This window comes from Dipodomys merriami, unplaced genomic scaffold (genome assembly GCF_024711535.1).
Source record: "Dipodomys merriami isolate MVZ:Mamm:240054 unplaced genomic scaffold, mDipMer1.0.p SCAF_108, whole genome shotgun sequence".
NCBI classification, from domain to species: domain Eukaryota; kingdom Metazoa; phylum Chordata; class Mammalia; order Rodentia; family Heteromyidae; genus Dipodomys; species Dipodomys merriami.
The window spans coordinates 3183997-3206071 of NW_027202360.1; the positions used below are offsets into that span (position 1 = coordinate 3183997).

The window sequence follows — 22075 nt, forward strand, 5'->3', positions numbered from 1 at the left end:
ATTTATTTGGAATCCAACAGAATGAGGGATGGGAATTATGAGCTCTTTTGCATCTACGAATGTTCTGTAATGATGAGAGCATTTATAACACAAGTGAGGATATATATGAGGTGCATTCAATAGGAAACTTGACTTCTCAAAACATAATGAAAAATTAGGCCAAACTTCTAACTGTGTATTCCTTTCTTGTTGTTTGGTTAGTTTTACTGAGACAAAATTATTCTATCTGGTCCAGGGAAGGTATCATTATGTAATTCCACTCTCTTATCTCTTGTCTGAGTGCTAGAATTCCAGGCTTGTATCACATTGCCCTGGCATAGTTTGTTTATTTAATCTAGAAACAGAGTAGAAATTCTGAACTTCTCCTATGATTTTATCCACTAGACTGACTGCTCAGACTGTTTATGTACTATTTTCAAAGGTGTTTTAACATTTGACACAGGATATGAACATTTTTTGATGCACCTGCAGGCTTCCCTGATTCATTCCACTATGTATCCTATCCCGTTAAGAATGATTTCTTGACTCTCTTACTATCTCTGGTCCCTACCTATGTAATATTCTCAACTTCTGGGGGAAAGTTCACTTGAGGGCTTTCTAATATTAAAAATTATCACTTGATTCTAGTCTTACTCAGGACCAATTTTCTATTGTTTTCTAACTTTTCTACATATTCTGAGAGTTGTTTCATTTGTGTATTTTTGTGTGCACCTATAAGTGCCTTTGTGTGTATGTGTATGTTTGTATGTATACATGTATGCAAAAACTTAAAGCTGTAATTCAGCAATCTTGCTCGTGACTGGTATCCCAGCTTTGGCTGGTTAATTATAGGTAGTGTCTCAAAGCCTATACTGTCCAAGCTGGATGCAAATTGAACCTCCCAGACTCCTTTACATTCTTAGGTTTTAATTTTCTAGGAGTATCAACTTTTAAACTTCAAACACTTTTGTGAGTGTAAAGTCTAACTGTAGCCCAGATTTTTAACTCAAGAATTCATATAAAGTTAGATGAACATATACAATACATATCCTGGGTGTACACTGTTAGAAATGTGATCATAAACCAAGTTGTTGTGAAATCTGAGGATTGGGTTTTAATGTCAGCACGGGTAGGAAAGTCCTGGAGACTCTTTTTCTCCAATAATTACCAGAAAACTGGAAGCGGCACTGCAGCTCAAGTGGAAGAGCACTAGCCTTGAGCTGCGTTTCAGAGGGACAGTGCCCAGTCCCATATTTCAAGTGCCACGAAAAACAACAATAAAAAGGAATATAAGAAAAGGAAAGAACAAGAAATGTGATCTTAGCCACCAGGTTCATTGCTAGTATAATTCCTATTCCCTCAAGATAGACTCTTTTTTTCCAGTTAAGTCTGTTCTCACATATGTGACTTGCATTGGAAAAAGAATCATTCTTCCATTCTCCTTTTTGCACATTTACATGATTAGCAAGCGTGATTTAGAAAGGGAGTGGCCTCATGCTTCACATTCCACTTAGGGGTAATGCTTTCTCTATATCACTCCCATAAATCTACATATGGGACTTGGCTTTATTGTTTCAATTTTTTATTTGTAGAGTCTTGTATATTGTATTGAACACTTATACATAAACACAGAACTTCTTTTTCTCCTATAATTGCTATTGTTTCTTTTATGGTTAACTCATGTACAGTTGGGAAATTAATGCACAGCATATAGACTCACAAAAAATTATCTGAGAACCTTCTTACCATTTAAAATTCACCTTAATTTACAGAGCACATGAGAAGTTTGAACAAAATATTCTCATGGATAATGTATTTATAAGCAATTTAAATTGCATTTGTCTTTACTAAGTTGTCTCTGAAACACGTGTTACCTCATGTCCAAAAGTGTCTTTGTGCTATTTCAATGAAGCCAGAAAACATTCATTTTTTTCTGGAGCAGCACCATAAATTGTTACTGGAAGTAAGTGGAAGTAACTGTTACTGGATGTGGAAACTGATCCCAGGAGAGGAATTTAACATAGAGAAATGACAAAGTTCAAGTTAACTATTGCTTTCCTTTGTACTGTACAAGAAAAGAATCCAAGGCTGGAAGGAAATTCTGTCCCTGACTTTTGTGAGTGTGTCCTTTACTCATATAAAACTTGTCTGTAAACTTCTGGTTGAGAGTTTTGCAAAAGGAAACAATATGCCATTTGAAGGCAGGCATAGAACAAAAGGAAATAACTTTGTTTTAAAAGTGTTCTACTGCAAAGAAGCAAAGACCTGGAGGTTTTAAAGTGTCTTATGGATGGATGTTTCACTCCTGAGATGATTCTCTTGTTGCAGGAATCAGTTTTCAATTCCTTTAGTCTGGTCTTGAGTTTTCCATAGCAATAAGAATTCCAAAAAAGCAGGATCCAGTGAGTATGATCAGCAAAAGCAGCCTCTTCTCAGACCACCACTATTTTAAGGAGAGTCCCAAAGAAATACCCAGGGTTTGTTTGGTTTGCTTGTTTGTTTAGTTTGTGCTGGTTCTGGGGCTTGAACTTAGAGACTGGCCCCTGTCCCTGAAGAGTTGTCTTTCTTTCCTACCTGGCCCAAACCTAGTACTCCACTGCTTGAGCCAAAACTCCACTTCTGGCTTTTTTGGTGTTTAATTACAGATAAGTGTTTGACAGACTCTCTTGCCTGGGTTGGCTTTGAACTAAGACACTAAGAAAGCTAAGTGACATCAACTCTATGGACTTCTCTTTTGAACCTAGAAATATTAGATGAAGTTTATTATAAAGCTAATATTTGACAATTTTTAAAGAAGAGAATATGTTTAGCAAAGAAGCCATAACAAATAACTCAGTAAATGTAGGTGCACTACTAAATCATTTGGGAAGATTACAATTGATTTCATCATTCCTTTGGGGGAAACTTAAACCTATATTTGCACTTTTTTGTTGGTTGTGGGGATTGAACCTTAATCCTGGGCACTGTTTCTCAGCTCTTCAGCACAACTTGAGCACTCTACCACTTTAGCTACAGCACAACTTCCGGGTTTCTGGGGTTAATTGAAGATAAGGGTTTCATGGACTTTCCTGACCAGGCTGGCTTTGAACCACAATCCTCTGGACTCAACATCCTGAGTAGCTAGGATTACAGGCATGAGCCACCAGCACCCCACTCATAATTGCATTTATGTGCACTTAATGTCACTATGTAGACAAAGAATGGAAATATGAACCATATGATGTGACATTGCAGCTTTTCAGAATAATTAAGGTAGCAATAAATATGTCCTCCTTTTCCATTTTGTTACATAAATGACTCATGAGCTATGGGACTCTTACATTAGCATCCTCTTTCATCTTTGTAGGTGTATTTAATATTAGGAAATGTTCATAGATAAATACAGCAAGACAGATTTTTAGAAAGCAAAGGAGATCAGGTATGAAAGATCAGCATAGAAGGAGATACATTCATCACACAGAGATTAAGAACTAGCCTAGGAGATTTTGAATGCCAAAGGCAATGAGGAATAAGCCTAGTTGATAACTAGTTCTTTAATAAGCAAAAATGGTTCCCTAGAACGGTTTCTACTATACCTTAGTTACTATCATTTATTCTTTCCATCTGGCGTTATTCCTTCTCTTCTGTCACAACTGTTAATTAGCCTCTGCCTGTTTTGTAAGATGACTGGCCAAAATAGTTTCTGAATCTCACTTACACTATATCCTTCTCATTGTGATTAGCAGTGACCCCACTAAAAAGCCTGGAATATTTGAATTTCCAGAATTAATCTTCACCTGACATCTAAGCACATTCCTAGCATTAATTGGTATGACTCAATGAACAAAACATTCTTTTCAACACAGTATCCTTACATAGATAAAGTACATGTATTAGGAACTATTGTCATGTATCAGTATGGAAGGAGCAATTATATATTCCAAGTATGGGTTCTTTATATCGCATTTACTAACTAAATGTTCATTGTTGTTGTTGCTGTTGTTTTGGCAGTCCTGGGGCTGAAACTCGGTGCTTGGGAATTATTCTTCAGCGTTTTTTTTCCCTCAAGGCTAACCCTCCACCACTTGAGGCACAGCACCACTTCCAGTGTTTCCTTTTCAATTTATGTGGTACTGAGGAATTGAACCCAGGGTTTTATGCATGCTAGGCAATCACCATACCATGAAGCCACATTCCCAGAACCCTAAATGACTTTCTTAAGATGGCATTACATTTTCATTCTATAACTCTGTATCATAATTATAGCCAGGAATTTTTGCTAGAAAAGAGCATTGAACACAGTACTTGAGTCCAGTAAGTCTAGATGGACAATGGATAACTGTCACAGTGTAGCCAGGGCACAGAGGGACTTACCTCATGGAGCTGGTACAACAGACTGAGCGAGACAGCTCCTGACCCACAGCCTACCTCGAGAATGAGAGGACCACCTTGGTTCCAGCCACATGGGGTTGCTGGACCACCTCCTCCAGCACCCATTGAATCAGTTCCTGAGAGAGAAAGTGAAAGAAAGAAGGTCAAAATTACACTTAAGCCAGGTGCTGGTGGCTCAGGCCTATAATCCTATGTACAATGGAAGCTAAGATATGAAGAATGTGGTTTATAGCCAGCCTGGGCAGGAACACCTGTGAGACTCTTATCTCCAAAGAACCACCAAAAAACTGGAAGTGGTGCTGTGACTCAAGTGGTAGAGTGGTAGCTTTGAGCTGAGGAGCTCAGGGAGCTGCCCTAGGCCCAAAGTTCAAGCCTCATGACTGAAAAGAAGTGGACTTCCCACCACAAGAAGTGGACTGAATAGCACCCATTGTCCTAGGGAGCATGGCAGAGAAGTCAGGCTGAGCTTCCTGTCAGCTGGGAGTCATTAGTAGGTCACCCGGCTTCTCTATGCCTCAGTTTCCCCAGCTTCAAAACTGAACAAAGTGAATGATCCCGTTACTCATGGGGATAGAGTAATAAAGAAAGAGCGCCATGTTTTGTTTCATAATCCCATAACTGTTGCACTGTTAATAACACACACCATTTGAGATCTTTCCGGGTATCTTCCTATCATATGCTCACAGAATTGCCAAGAACAGTATCAGATGGCCCCTCCCTCTGTGCTTGTCCCTGCTCCAGAGATCCCTCTGTATCAATCCCTTGTTTCCTCACAACTGTCCCATGAAGAGATTGAAGTCCAATGGTTGAGGCCCAACCCAGAGATTCACCTCTGGTCAAGAATTGGCTGCCGTGGACTGAGTTTGGAACAATCCATCTAAACCAATGACTGAGCATGTCGCTACATATCTACCATCCCAACTACAGAAGAACAGGCCTCGTGGCTCAGGCCTGTCACAGATCGGAGGACCATGATCCAGCCCAGAATGAGCATATATTAATTCTCCATCTCAGAAATGCCCAAGACAGAAAAGCTTGACTCGCATGGTAGAAGACTTGACTGGCAAGCCTAAGGCTATGAGGTCAAACCCTAATATACCAAAAAGAACCAGAGTCCCAGTGCCAGAGTCTCATGCCTATAATACTAGGTACTCAGGATGCTGAGATCTGAAGATCACAGCTCAAGATTTAAAATAGGGTTGGCCTTGCCCATCAGACATCATTATGAGAAGACCCAGAGACTGACCTATGCTGTTGCGCTCCATACTAGCAGAACTCATATCCTTACTAAGAGTTGGCCATGCTCTCTGTCCTCCTGGGAAGCCATCACCTGCAGGCCACACTCCCAGATCCTCCCAAGCTCCCACTGCCACCAACCAGGCCCAAGGGAGTACACAGCTCCATTGCACACAGATCCCTTGTTCTTGTAATTTAACTGTGCTGTGTCCACTTCAAGCCTCTCACCCTTCCAGGCCCCCAGACCTCAGCTGTGAAGCCCATACATGCCCCAAAGATAACAGGTAGAAGTTACCAAAGCATTCGGCCTCCTTGTTACAACCCAATTCTACACACACACACACACACACACACACACACACACACACACACACACACACATCCAGACAGGTGACAGAAGACTCCTGCATGCAGTACCTGCAATTTGCCAATGGATCACTCACCTGAGCACAGTCAGGCTGTACAAGGAAAAAGATTATCTCTCTGTCTCTGTCTCTGTCTGTCTCTGTCTCTCTGTCTCTGTCTCTCTGTCTCTGTCTCTCTGTCTCTGTCTCTGTCTCTGTCTCTGTCTCTCTCTCTCTCTCTCTCTCTCTCTCTCTGTCTCTCTGTCTTCAGGTGAAAGTTTGACTGAGCACAGAAGACAAGGGCTCACACAGCAAGGGTGTCTATCTTCTGCATCCAACACCTCCCATCCCAAGAAAAAAAGGAAAAAAACCCAGAAGGCAGGTGTAGTCATGCTGCTCCCCACCTCTGACTAAAGCCACTGGGCTCCCACCAGGGAGTGGAAGGGCGCAGATGTGCTGCTGTGTGTCTCCCACTGCTCCAGGCCAGGGGATCTTTGGCGCTTTCTCCTCACCCAACCTGCATCTCCCCGTATCCTGGACACTAGTCGCTGGGGATGGGGGTGGCATCCTCGGGTCAACCCCCACCCCCACCCCTGGGGCACATTTGTGGCAGGGCGAGGGCCAGACTATGGGGCACAGGGGAGGCGAGGTCAGGGTGGGAGGGGAGGTAGTGGTGTCAACAAACAGAGAATCAAGATGCTACTGGGCAGCAAGGAATGTGGGCGTGGCCACCATTCTTGTATCCCATTGGTCAGAAAGAACCATGAAACAATAGAGGTGTGGCTGGAATCTTCTGATGCAGGCAGAATGGGTGGAGTCAAAATGACGGCAGCCCCTTTCCCAGGGAACTCTGTCCAATCCAGTTGGGGACAAGAGAGTGACCCACTTTAGCCGGATGGCTGCACAGATTGTTGTGTATGTCTGTTTGTTCCCAGACCTTGAACTCAGGATCAGGGCACAATCTGTGAGTTGTTTTTGATCAAGGCTAGCTCTCTACCACTTGAGCCACACGGCTTTACTTCTGTCTTTGATGGCACAAGTTGGACAGGAGTCTCAAGGACTGTCCTGCCTAGGGTGACTTTGACCATGATCTTCCTTTCACAGCCTTGTAAGTTTTAAGGAGGACTGCTGAGAGCCACTGATGCCTGGTTTTGCTGATGATCTTAGACAGAACTGTGAGTTCCCTATCCTCAGGTTTAAGTGGTAGGAGCTGGAGCCCACAGCTTGAATCCTGGGCTGCCACCAACAAATGGCAGGAGATCCTATGAAATTCATTCCTATTCATATGATTACCAAAGGAATGTGATATATGTCATGATTAAATGGGCAGTACTTGAATGATTCGAGGATAAAATTATACACAATTACATAATAGGATACTGGTCGATATTAATTAATACTGTATGAAGCATTTAAACAATCACCTTCATTAAATGGAGGCCATTATGTAGTGCTCAAAAAGCACTTTGGGGTTAAGGGATGTATGTCTGAACAGCTGTACAAAATTCTATACTGATTTTTTTTCAGTGTTCATTATGTAACTGAATAAACATAACTGTTTCTGTTACAAATATTAAGTCACTGTCTGGGAACTGGGGCCAGTATTTCTGCCATTGCTGGGATTTGAGCTCACTGTCCATGTAACTCTTTTGCACCTTGGGTGAAGGCTAAGATCCCTGTCCTTGAGGAAAAAATTTTCAAGCTAGAGTTCCCAGGGCCTGAATTAAGACCCTGAAATAGAAAAAATATTTGTGTACATGTGTAATATAAGATATATAGGTAAAAGCCGGGCGCTGTTGGCTCACGCCTATAATCCTAGCTACTCAGGAGGCTGAGATCTGAGGATCGCGGCTCAAAGCCAGCCCGGGCAGGAGAGACCGTGAGACTCCTATCTCCAATAAACCACCAGAAAACCGGATGTGGCACTGTAGCTCAAGTGGTAGAGCGCTCGCCTTGAGCTGAAGAGCTGAGGGACAGCGCTCAGGCCCAGAGTTCAAGCCCCACGACCGACAAAAAAAAAAAAAAAAAAAAAGATATATAGGTAAATATGTATGTATATTTCATATTATGATTATTATTATTAATTTTGTATTTAATTTTCATTTTACTCATTTTATTGTTTATTGTATTTAGTATTATTATACACATAATATTTATTATGTTGTGTATATATATTATAAAATTATACACAATAATTCAGTACATTGACTAATTTTCATTAATACTTTATTAAGTTTTGAAATATAATAATTAAATGGAGGCATTTGTCAAGTCATCACATGGTTAGAGTCTGTCCCCAGTATGAGTTTTATCTTATTTATCTTTGGACAACTTCCTATACGGATTTGTTTAGATGATTTATACTCAGAAGCCTTTTCTTGTGGATAGGCAAGTTGAGGGATAAAATCGTAAGGTTGGGTCTGGAAATGTGGCTTAGTGGTAGAGATCTTGCTCAGCATGCATGAATGCCAGGGTTTGAATCCTCAGTGCTACATACTCAGAAAAAGCCAGAAGCTGTGGTGTGGCTCAAGTGATAGAGTGCTAGCCTTGAGAAAACGAAGCTCAAAGACAGTATCCAGGCCCTAATTTCAAGCTCCAGGTCTGGCAAAAACATTACTCCAGATTCCAGTGGCTCTGGAAACCTACTTTCTCAGGAGGCTGAGATCTGAAGATCACAGTTTGAAGACAGCCTAGGGAAGGAAAGCCTGTTAGATTCTTACCTCCAATGAACCATCAAAAAACCCCATGTGGCACTGTGGCTCAAGTGGTAGAGTGTTTGCCTTGAGCTGAAGCGCTCAGAGACAGCACCCAGGCTTCAGTTTGAGACACACAACTGGAAAAAGATTGAGGGATAATCAAAATAATTTTCCTATTTGCTACTTATGAAAATAGTTTTAGGAAAATGAATGCTGATGTACACCAGAATTGGAGTCAGACCTCAAGGTTCAAGTGTAGAACATCCATAAGCCCAGCCTCTCAGACTCTAGCATTATAAACTTATGTCCTACAGGGTTCTGAAAGGCACATTGTTGAAAGTCTTAATATGCTCCCCAAGCACTTTGTGATAAGCAGTTGACTTGTATTGTCAATGTCATTACAGTTCTGACCCTAGCAGAGAACCAATACCTCACGCCCATCAAGCTTGCTCAGGAGGCTGAGGTCTCTCATAGGGTGAAACCAGCCAAGGCAGGGAAGTCTAGGACATTCTGATTTCCTGTTCTGAAAGGTCAGATGGTTAAGAAATTCCTGTTTCACTTGGTGATGAGAAGTTACTTGCACTCTAAATGTTCTTGGAGTTCTTGAGCTACAGAAGAAGGAAAGAAATATTATTGACCCAATCAGGGTTCAAATGAAGTTCTCAGGATCCAAGCCCTAACTCTGATAGCAGGAAGAACTCCAGTGTAACACTGTATTTGAAGGACAGAAAACAGTTTCAAAAGCCAGGCTAGGTGCAGAGAACTAGGCCTCCAGGATTAGGAGGCAGAATATACACATTCATCACGGAAGTGAGCTGCAAAACCACTTCATTCATTCCAGGCACAGCCAGCAATGGGGGCAACCTGAAACATTTGTTAGAGTTACAGCAGGATCAGGCTTTTCTCACTCTCTTCAAACAATGACTAATTAACCTTCCTTCCTCATGTGAAGGGAGCCTCAGGCTATCTTTAGATTACCAATAGAGAGCCAGTCTAGGGCTGGAGAGGGGAGGAACAGAGTAGAAAACCCTGCTCTCTGGTCTTAGGTAGTAGGTTTTTGACTCTCAATTTGTCAAGTTTGAAGGCCCTTCTATCTCTCCCAGTCCATTCTCCTTACTTCATTCTCTACATCATTAATGCAAATCCCCAGTCCAAGGAGGGGCAGGGCCATTTATCTTCTGTCTCCAAGCATCTGAGTTAGAACCTGTCTCTGCCCTCTTGACTCTGGGGCTCTTGGATGCCTGAGAAGTCGGACAGAGACAGTCATCCTACTCTGCATTTGTGTGAAGGCGATACTGGTGTCCTGGCGCACTGCAGAAAGCCTTATGACTGGGAATGTTCCCTTCTTTCCTTCTGACGTCAAAAACAGATTCATCTATCAACTTTCTTTCCTTCCTTCCTTCCTTCCTTCCTTCCTTCCTTCCTTCCTTCCTTCCTTCCTTCCTTCCTTCCTTCCTTCCTTTCTTTCTTTCTTTCTTTCTTTCTTTCTTTCTTTCTTTCTTTCTTTCTTTCTTTCTTTCTCTCTCTCTCTCTCTCTCTCTCTCTCTCTTTCTCTCTCTATTTCTTTTTATCTATCTACCTACCATCCTACCTAGGTAGTTATCTCTTTGCCAGTTATTGGGATGAATTCAAGGCCTGGGAATTGTCTCTAGCACTCTGGTACTTGAGCCACAGCATATATTCTGGCTTTGTCTGTGTACAGGTGCCTGAGGAATTAAACCCAGGGCTTCTTGCATGCTAGGCAAGCACTCTCTCATTAATCCATATTCCCAGCTCCTTCATTTTTTTCTTAATGGTAGTTTTTACATAAGTATGCTACCATTTTATGTTCTCAAGTTTAATTTTCTGAATACCGGTTACTTCTAAGAAACCTGATCTCTTCCCTTGCCATATTTGTGATTTTTCCTGGATTGCCCTCATAATAAAATGTAAATAAAGGCTGCTGAGAGCTTCAGTGTGCATCATATAAAGACACAGGCCTAGAACCCTGGAAGAGAAAAGCAATGGGCCTGAAATGAAGAGAATGATGCAGTATGTACAACTAGCATATCTGAAAAATAAACCAGTAAATAAAAGCAGAGTTTGCACTATGGGAGGTAATATATATATACACACATATGTAAGTAGGGCACTGATACATAAACTTGGCCTTCTCTTTTTGAATGTTTTTGTGGCCATCCCAGGATTTAAACTCAGGGCCCGATGTGTTCCTGAGCTGTTTTGCTCAAGGCTGAGTCTCTACCACCACCACAGCTCCACTTCCCGCCAGCTGGTAGTTAATTGGACCTAAGCAATTCCCAGGCTTTCCTGCCTGGTATGGATTGTATCTCCTACTCAGTTTTCTCTCTTAAAGCTGGAGCTCTACCCTCTGGGCCATTGCTTCACTTCTGGTTCTCTGGTGGTTTATTGGAGAAAATAGTCTCAGAGACTCTCCTGCTCTGCTGGCTTGAATGGCGTTCTCCTGAGAAGGCTTCAAATGGTTTCCTCAGGAATTCACTGAGGAGCCACTCCACACAAACCCTTAGTCTAAATCTCGAGGAGTACTAGAGAAAAATGGAAACATTGTTATACCCCAGTCGCAGGATCCCCACCAAAAAGACCACCGAGTGTCAGACTTTACAGCTGTTTTAAGGTTTTATTTAAACGGTCTGCAGCTCGGGTCTCATCCTACACTCCAACACAGCAGCACCTAGGAGAAGAGCCCAAAGGTAAAGATTTGCAGAGTTTATAAAGGCACACAACCAACCAGGTGTTCTAGACACTTAACGTTGGAGACAAAAAACACTCATAATTATTAGATCATTTTATAGGTAAAAGGAGCAATGCAGACTGTATGAGGATCACTCCAGCTTTCAGTCCTCATATCCTGAGACAGTAAATTCACAGCAGCTCAATGCTAAGTGACAGAACTGGCATGTACTGTGGATATTAGCTTCCAAATCCTGTGACACTCATTTCCCACTTTTGGCCTCAAACCTGTGACCAGAGGGGAAGATGACGAGAGAAAATCCTTCTAAGGAAAGCAGCTATAAATAACATTGGATAGTTTGCTTATAAATTAAAACCTTGGGAATGACCCTGTTAAGAAGTCAGATTGTCCAGATTAAAAAATGAAGAAGAGAAGAAATAAGGTGCCAGTGGCTGCTGTCTGTAATCCCAGGTCCTCAGGAGGCTGAGATGTAGAGAAACTGAGTTTGTAGGAAAGTCCATGACACAGTTATTTCTAAGAGATCACAGAAATACCCAAAAGTGGTGCTGTAACTCAAGCTTAAGCAAAAGGAGCCCAGGGACCATGAATAGGATCATACTTCCACCCCAGGACCTGCCCCCTCAAAAAGAGCCTGTACTTACATGTCTTTGTATTCTTATAGGTGAAATTCCCGAGTAGCTATACTGAATGGCACCAAACTAGGAAATTTGTATTCAGTACAATGAGTTCATAACAGAGAGACTTCTTTCAAGATAGTGCATGTTCCAGGGCTCCCCTCACTGTTCACAGTGTAACCTGAGGGTTTCTCTGCAACACAGGCCTGCTGGAGGAAGTCTCTCTCATTGTCTGGACAGGCACACAAAAGTCCTCACTCCTGTACAGCTGGGTAACAAACAACTCCATCTGGGCCAATTAGTGAGGATGAGTGTGAGTTGGCTCTGAAGGTCAGGAAAAAATGGCCTCTTTGTACCCTTAGCTATCTCTCTCCGCAGTGCTCTGTTTTAACAGGAGACCTTCATTTGTGCCACCTCTCATGGCAGGCCAAGTTCTGTGGACTTATCCTGCCTTTGTGAGACTATATTCTGTTGTTCAGTTACAGTGCTCAATATAATTCAAGAGTCATTCAGGCAGACAACTAAGGCACTGAACATAATGAAATGATTCATTGCAAGCAATGTTGGGTCTATGATGCCTTTCCTATATTTCCGGAAGCTTGGGAAATCCAAGCACATGTTGGATATCACAAAGCTTCCTGTCATCTAGGACTGGTGAAGCTCATCAGGTTTTGAAAACTTTGACTTCTCCTAGCTGGTCCCTGGGTGGCCAGGTTTTGGGGTTGAACATAGGGCCTGAGTGCTGACCATGAGCTCAGTGCAGAAGCCCAGTGCTTTCCCATTTTGTGTAACAACATCTCTTCTGGTCTGTGAGTGTATGTGTGGGTGTGTATGTGTGTACACCACGGTGTGTGTGTGCGTGGGTGGGTGTGTGCATGCACACATATACATGAGTCCTGAAGCTTGACCTCAGGACCTGAGGACTGTACCTAGTTTCTCTTGTACAATGATATCCCTCTCCCACTTGAGCCACAGAGCCACTTCAGGCTTTGTCCTTGTCATATGGTCCTGAGAAATGAAGCCCACGATTTTATATATGCAAAGTATTCTACCACTAAGGCACATTCCCAGCCCTCTATTTCAGCTTTGTTAGTTTAGTTCTGTCTTTTTTATTGTTGTTGTTGTCAATTGAAGGAGTTGAAGTCTTGGTGTGGGTGCTGTCCCTGACCCCTTCAGCTCAAGTCTTGTGCTCTACCACTTGAGCCACACAGCTACTTCCGGTTTTCTTGTGGTTCATTGGTGCTAAGTTTCTCAAGGGCTTTCCTGCCTAGGCTAGCTTTGAACCATGATCCTCAGCTCTCATCCTCCTGAGTAGGTAGGATAACCAACATGAGCTCCAGCACCCAGTTTCCCCTTCAGGTTTTTAGTAGTGAATTGGAGATAATAGTCTCATAGTACCTTTTGTGTCTGAGATAGTTTGGAACCCAGATCTTTAGAACTCAGCTTCCCGAGAAGGCAGGATGACAGACTTCAGCTACTGACCCCTTGGCCATAGCCTTTGCTGCAAGGGGGTCCATGGCTCCACGTGGTGGAGTGCTAGCCATGAGCCCAAGAGATAAGGGTCAGTGCCTCAGCCCTGAGTTCAAGGTTCATGACCAAGAAAAAACAAACCAAACCATTATCTGCTGCAGACAACTCACGAGTCTTCAGTAATACATAATTTTGTCCCTGACATGGGGGCCTATCTGAGCCTCAATATTCTTGTCTATATAAACATCTAAGTTGTGGAGCTCTTACATAGACAAGATGTAAGAATTCACCCGGTTAAGGACATAGCACATGGCACTCTTTGCACCACTCAGCACACAACATCCTGTGAAAGATTCAGCACCCAGCACCCAACGCAGGACTCAGTACACTGCATCCTGTGAAAGACTCAGCACATAGCACCCTGTGCAGGACTCAGAATGGAGCACCCAATGGAGGACTCAGCACATAGCTCCATTCCACAAGCTGTCATTAGAATTAGTGTGCTTTCATCAGTATCACCATTCTTTGAGGAAAATTTACAAACCATAAAAGTTCACATTTAATGGTTTAGTGAGGTGTTTTTCTGGGGAGAGGGTGTTAGCCATGGGGCTTGAACTCAAAGCTCCACCACTTGGAGCCGCATTTGAGGTGTCTCTCAGACTTCCTGCCAGGACTGGGTTTTAAAGCCCCTGAGCAGCTAGGATTACGGGCATAAGCCAGGATGACATGGGTAACCCGTGGAGCAGGGTTGCAGCAGTTTACATGTGACTAAGTCAGGTTAGGTGGCAGCTGTCAGCACCAGACTCCTAGCTTGCTCTGTAATGAAGTATTTGAAGTTCTGTCCTTCTATAGAATATCCTACCCTTTTTTGGCATCATACCTGGGGCTTGAGTAAGAGCTTAGACACTGTCCCTAAACTTTTGTGCTCAAGGCTAGCACTCGATTGAAAGACAGCAGAACTTCTGAGTTTTCTGTTTTGTGGCACTGAGGAATCAAACCCAGGGCTTCGTGCTTACTATGAAAGCACTCAACCACCGAGCCTCAGGAGTGAACGAGGTATAAATAGAGAGACTGCTGTATATAAATATTATATACACAAAAAGAGATTTCTGCATAATATGAAATTATAGATAATATTGCTACCAATACTTAGGTATTAAATTATGTCTCCATTTAATGATGTGTCCCAGTTAACAATTAATAAAGCATTAATTAATAATTACTCAATATCCCATAACTGTTTATCATATATATACATATATCCATACATATAATTTGATATTTCATAGAATGAGAACAATGTCTATATATTATTAAATTATGCATCATGTGTTACTCCCAATTATTAGTTGTTTAATTATGTCACCTTGTAATTTTTATTTTGTTAATGCTTAATAAAATATTAATTAAACTTAGTGCACATCCTACACTTATTGCATGTAATGTTATCCTAGAAAAATTCACTACTAATTCAATCTGTTTATCATTTACTGTAGTGGTAACTCTTCTACCTATGATGTTTTCTACCTTAATTACATCCTATTACATAGCATATAGATTTGCATCCAAATTATACATCCTACCTGACACTGAGCACTTTCAAAGAAAAGGAAAACATGTGTCGTGCTCAGCTTCTTACTCCAAGATTACATTTTTGGGAGTGCTGGGATCTAAAATCAGGGCAAAGAAGGCTCAGTTCATGAATGGGTGACTGCCAGCACAGCAGCCCCTAGCCAATTCAGCTGCCTGGCAGTGCCCAGGCCCTGAGATTGAGCCCTGTACGTTGACTCAAAATTGTGCTTAGAGTAGTTATTTTTATTTTTTTATTCATTTACCATTAATTTTATTGACTGCTATAACACATGGAATATTTACTACATTTATTACATAGGATATAGAATTGCCTATGTATGAAACTTTACACCTGACACCCAGGACTTTCACAGAAAAAGAACACATGTGTCACCCTGTGATTCAATTTTTGTTAGTGCTGGCATCTGAACTCACAGCCTACAAGGCCCAATTCATGAATGGGTGAGTGTCAGCATGCCAGCCTGGGGCATATTGAACCGACAAGCAGTTCCCAGCACCTGAGATTTAGCACCAGGGGTTGACAAAACAAGAACAGATGGACCTGCAGATGATAGTACACAAATAAATATAGATCTTTATAGAGTACCAGAGATGTCTATATATTATTTAGTTATATAGGCTACATTCCTACCAATCCTTGGGTATTTATTATGCCTCCATGTAATTAATATTACTGTTTTCATCCTTAATGAATTATTAATTATATCGACCACTGTCCAGAAACTGTTGTGTCCATGTAATTAATAGTATTCTTTTAATGTGTTAAAAATATTCATTAAAATCCATCAGCCTCCTAAAATCACTCTGTAATTTTATGCTAGTATCATTCAGGAACAAGTAATACAACCTTGACATTCATAACTTTCCATCGGTATTCCTATGAATAGGAATGGGAATCTTAGGATCTCCCTTCATTGGTAGGGGTCAGGACCCAGCTTCAAACACAGGGCCTATGTTGTCATGTTGGCCCATGGTTTCTCTGGAAGAACGACAGCATTCAGCAATGCCAGGTTACCAACACTTTTCAGCCCTGTCATTTAGACCCAGGATGGTCACCTTGAAAATAAAACAAATGTAAAACTGGCAGCCATCTGCAAGTTACTGGGTTTTTTTTTTCTGTGTCTTTTCATTTATTTATTTTTCCTGTCAGCCTTTGAGGCCCAGGAACCTAGGTTCGGCTGTGGGTCCAGTGGCTGCAACCCAGGCTAGAGTGATCAAAGCTGAGAAGAGTTGCCATGCCCTGAGTTCAAGCCCTGTGCTTGGCAAAATAAAAATACGTAATACATACATGCATACGTACATATATACAATAAAAATATTTAGCAATTATTAGGCTACTTGGAGTTGTATTCACGCCATTTTTTCTGCCGGGCCTGGGATTTGAACTCAGCGTCTGGGTAAATCTGCAGTATTGTGGGGGAAGGGAAAGCTCACAGTGCTGGAAGATAAGAAAGACAGGCCTGTTCCTAGCACTCATAAAAATAATATTTGTATACATTTTAAATACATGATTTATACCTACATACACATATTTACTGCATATTGCAGTTAGTGTAGTTATTCATTTTATTTTGTTTTTTTATTCATTCATTATATATTTTAGAGAGTATGATTACATGTATAACATTTTTTACATCCTATTACACAGAACATAGATTTGCCTATGTATTATACATCATTCCTGAGACCCAGGACAGTCACTGATAAGGAAAACAAGTGGGACACTTGCCTTCTTCCACCAGGATTAAGCTTTTGGCAGTTCTGTGATTTGAACTCTGGGCCTAGAAGGCACACTTCATGAATGGGTCAATGTTAGCCCACCAGTCTAACGCAAGTGAAGTTGTTGAGCAAATTTGAGGACCTGAGATGAAGCCCTAGGTGTGGCCAATATATAAACAGATATATGTGTAGATTGAAGCGTGTGTGTGTGTGTATTTACATATGTATATGAATCTATAAATAAAGTTATATAGAGAGACAGATAGACATTTATGTAGATTCTAGTGTATAACTCTATACAAAGAATGATGACCTATATCTTATTTTTATATATTCTATTAATATGAATTATTTGGTCTAAAATTATGCCTCCATTAATTAATCACGGTAGGAGACTTAATAAAGTATTAATTAAATTAATCAATGACCTATATTTATTGTGTACAATCTTAGACTACAATGACTAGCTAATTAGTAGTTCAATTGGTACATTACAAAGATTCTATCATTGTTCTTATAGATAGGAACGAGTAGGTGAAAGTCCCAGGATCAAACTGAGGGCCTAGGTGTCTTGGTTGGGCTCAGGCTTCACTGACAGCCCACCAGCCTTCGGCCATGCAAGGACATGTACAATTTTCAAGCCGAGGCATTGAGAGCCAGGGTGGTCACCGTGCAAAGGAAACAAAGGTAAAACTATTGTCTAAAACTTCCTGGTTTTTCCTCCTCCATCTTGGTTGCTTTATTTTTTTTGCCAGAGCTGGGAGTTGAACTCAGGTCATAGGATCCCTGGATCATTTGTAGGTGTAAAAGCTGCAACCCAGCCTAGGGTAATCAAGGCTAAGGCAGAGTTGTGGTGACCTGAGTTCAAGCCCCGTGCCTGCCCTCCCAAAAAAGTTAAGGTCCTGGTTAGGAGTTTGGGCCATTTTATCTGCCATACCTGGAATTTGAATTCAGGGACTGGGTAACACTATTGTGTTCTGAGTGAAATGCAAGCTAACCTCCTAGAAGAAAAAAAAATCCGGAGCATTTCCCAGTGTGTGAATTCCAGCCCTAGAAATGGCAAAAAATATAATATTTATACACATGTATAATATCTATCATATATATGTATTTGCATAGATATTACATATTGTATCTAGGGCACAATATTTCCACAGAAAGGAAATCAGGTGAACATTGGCTTCTTACTCCACCTATTGACTTCAGCACTCCTGGGATTTGAACTCAGGGCCTGGAATGTCTAAATCATCAAGGGGTCAGTTTAAGGACAGCAGCCTCAAATAAATTCAATGCCAGGCAGTTCTCAGGACCTGAGTTCTAGCCACATGAGTGTCCAATATATAAATAGATAGATGTGTAAATTGCTGCAAATACGTGTATATAAGTATATATAGTGAGAGAGAGAGAGATGTATATGTATATTCCACTGTACATTTAAATATAAATATATTTATAGAATGTGAGATGTCTATATATTATTAAATTACAAGTAATATATTACTAATAATTATTAGGTATTAAATTATGCCTCCATTTAATGAAGTATCATGGATTAAGGCACAATAAAATGCTTCCTTGTGTAAATGGAGCTCTGGGACAATTTCTAGGCTCATAGTTCAAGCCTCAGGATCTGCACTAAAAAAAAAGCCAGTAATTGCATGTGTCTGTGTATATATGCATGTATTTCTATCAGTGAACATCCATAGTCGTTATGAACAATAGCACCCAGCTAACAAATTCGCTTTGAATAGAATGATTTCATAGCACAGAGAGTGCTTTCAAGACAGTGCATGTTCCTAGTCAAAAAAAATTTAAGACCGTGGCTTGGAATTTGCACCATTTTCCTGACAGGCCTGGGATGTCAACTCAGGGTCTGATTATCTCTCTGGCACTGTGGGGGAGGGGAAACCCACCATCGTTGAAGACAAGAATTTCAGACCAGTTTTCAGGGACTGAATTCAAGCCCCAGTACTGGAAAAAACAATATTCATACATGAGATCTATTTACATACATGTGTTTACTCCACATGACATTTATAACCCTTATTTATTTTTTATTTATTTTATTTAGTATTATTACATATATGGCATTTATTTCATTTATTACATCTTATGACATGGATTTATTTGCATACAGATTATACATCATACAGAGACCCAGGACTTTCACAGAGAAGGAAAAAAATGGGTCAAAATTGGCTTCTGACTCCACATATAAACTTTTGGCCATGCTGGGATTTGAACTCACAGCCCACAATACACAAATCATGAATGGGCCAGTTGTAAAACAAAAGCCTTTGGCAAACTGAACTGCCAGCCACTTCTGAGATCAAGCGATAGTAGTGGCGGATAGATAGATAGATAGATAGATAGATAGATAGATAGATAGATAGATAGATAGATAGATAGATAGATAGATAGATAGATAGATAGATAGATAGATAGATAGATAGATAGATAGATAGATAGATAGATAGATAGATAGATAGATATGTAGTTTGCTATGAATATGAGAGAGAATGTGAGGATATTAAATTATATATATTATGGATTATTAGTTATTAAATTATGCCTCCTTTGAATGAAATGAAGTATCATGGTTGAATACTTATTAAAGCATTAATGTAAAAGTAGTCAGTATTCCTTAATTGGGAGAATCATACCATGGTGCTAGAATGGAAGACAATACTTTTTGTGTGGCATTATATAAGAATCATGAACTAACTGCAAATTTAATTGTTACTTTTATAACATTCCATTTGGCATTCCCATGGATAGGAATGATTTCTCAAGATTTCCCTCCATTTGTAGGTGGCAGTCCAGGCACTTCAACTCCAGGCCTGGGTATTTTACTTCAAAATGCAAACCATTGGAATGACACTGTGAAGATTTCAGATTGTCAGGATGAAAGAAAAGAATGAGAAGAAATGAAAGCAAAGTGTCAGTGAATCCTACCTGTAATCCTAGCTGTTCAGGAGACTAAGAGGTAGAGAATGACAGTTTGAATTCAGCCAGGACAGGAAATCCCACCACACTCTTATTTCTGAGGGATTACAGGAATAAAAATTCCCATGAATGGGGCTATGACTCAAGGGCAAAGCACTACCCTTGAGCAAATGGAGCTCAGGAACATTGCCTAGGCTCATAGTAAAACCCCCGGACATTCCAATAAAAAAAAGCCAGTAACAACATGTCACCCCTTGTAAGTATGCATGTATTTCTATTGGTGAAGGTCTAGAGTTCCTATGATAAAAGGTATCCAGCTAGGAAATTTACTTTGAATAGAATGATTTCATAGAACAGAGAGTTTTCAAGACAGTGCATCTTCCAGGGCTCCTCTCACTGTTCCCATTGTAGCCTGAGGTTTTCTCCACATCAGGGACTGCTGGAAGAAGTCTTCCTCATTGTTGGAACAGGCCTCACTCCTGTACAGCTGAGTGATTTAAAAAAAACTCCTTCTAGGCCAATTAGTGAGGAGTGTGGGTGGGCTCTGAAGGCCAGGAGAAAAAGGCCTCTATGTACCTCAACCTATCTCTCTGCCGAGAGCTCTGTTGTGACAGGAAGACTTCATTTGTGCACCTCCCATGGCCAAGTTCCCTGCAATTATCCTGTCTTTGTTAGACTATGTTCCAGTGTTGAAATAACCTGCTACAATTAATTCAAGGGTCCTTCTGGCAGACAACTAGGGAGCTGAACCTAATGAAATGATTCATTATTGGCAATGATCCTCCCTGCATTTTCAGAAGCTTGCTAAATCAAAGTACATGTGTAATATCACTATGCTTCCTGTCATCTAGGGCTGGTAAAACTCATCAGATTTTGAAATTTTGACCTCTCCTAGTTGGACCCTGGATGGCTGTGTTTCAGGGTTGAACACAGGACCTGGGTACTGACTATGAACTCATTGCAGAAGCTCAGATCTTTATCATTTGGTGTCACAGCTTTACTTCTGGTATCTGTGTGTGTATGTTTGTGTGCATGTATGTGTGTTCATATACTTGTCCTGGAGCTTCAACTCAGGACCTGAACACTGTACCTGAGTTTCTCCTGTACAAGGATAGCACTCTACCACTTGAGGCACACAGCCACTTCACACTATTTTCTAGAGATGTAGTACTAAGGAATCAAACCCAGGGATTCACACATGCAAAGCACTGTACTCCTAAGACACATTCCCAGCACTCTACTTCAGGTTTCTTTCTTTTGTTGGAAATTGGAGGAATTTAAATCTAGGCCTGGGTGTTATCCTTGAACTCTTTAGCGAAAGCCAATCGCTCTACCACTTGAGCAACAGCACACCTTCACGTTTTTGGTGGGTCACTGGAGAGAAGCATCTCAAGGAATTTCCTGCCCAGGCTGGCTTTGGACCGTGACCCTCAGCTCTCAGCATCCTGAGTACCTAGGATGACAGGCACGAGTCAACAGCGACTAGCTTCCACTTCAAGTTTCTAAGTGGTGAATAGGAGATAATAGTCTCATGGGACGGACCTTTTGTGTCTGGGAAAGTTTTGAACCCAGATCATCAGATCTCAGTTTCCTGAGTAGGCAGGATGACAGAGTTCAGCTACTACATGACTAGACTGTAACACTCTGTTGCAAGGGGTTCCTTTGCTCCACATGGTAGGGCGCTAACCATGATCCCCACTGGTAAGTGTCAGTGGCTAGGCCCTGAGTTCAAGGATCATGATCAAGAAACATAAACCAAAACAATTGTCTGCAGGAGACAACTCACTAGAGTTAGGTACATACATAATTTTGGCCCTGACATGAGGACATATCTGAGACACAAATTTCTCATCTGCACAATCATCTTACTTGTGTAGCTCTTAAAAGAACGAGATGAAAAAATGAAAAATTGCACCCCATGAAGGAGTCAGCACACAACTCATGAAAGACTCATCACATAGCTGTAACCCACATAATGTCATTAGAAATAGGGGGCTTTCATCAGTATCACCATTCTTTCAGAAACACGCCACATACAGTCCAAATGTAAATTTTAGAGGGGTGAGATTTTTTTGGGGGGGAGTCAGCACGGGGATTGCACTGAAATGTTGGGGGTATTGTCCTAAGATCTTTTGATCAGACTAGAACTCTAACACTTTAAGCTACAGCTCAGTGTTTTACAGACTTCCTGCCAGGTCTGGGTTTTTAACCCACCAGTGTCAGATCTCAGCCCCCGAGTATCTTGGATGACAGGATGAGCAAGCCAGCAGCATCTGGTTCATGGAACTGGGTTGCAGCGGTTTACCTCTGGCTAATTCAGGTTAGATGGAAAATGTCAGTACTAGACTCCCAGCTTGCTCTGTGATGAGGTATTTGCAGCCCTATCCTTATATAGTT

The 22075-nt window shown here is 41.2% G+C and overlaps 1 long non-coding RNA gene across 1 annotated transcript; it reads right to left on the bottom strand.

The window, feature by feature from the left end:
* On the bottom strand, positions 1-6104 carry LOC138815125 (uncharacterized). Its single transcript, XR_011368183.1, has 3 exons — positions 6030-6104; positions 4333-4466; positions 1-64 (listed from the first exon to the last, which is right to left on the bottom strand). It is a non-coding gene; the product is annotated as an uncharacterized lncRNA (long non-coding RNA).
* Between the last annotated feature and the right edge of the window lie 15971 nt (positions 6105-22075).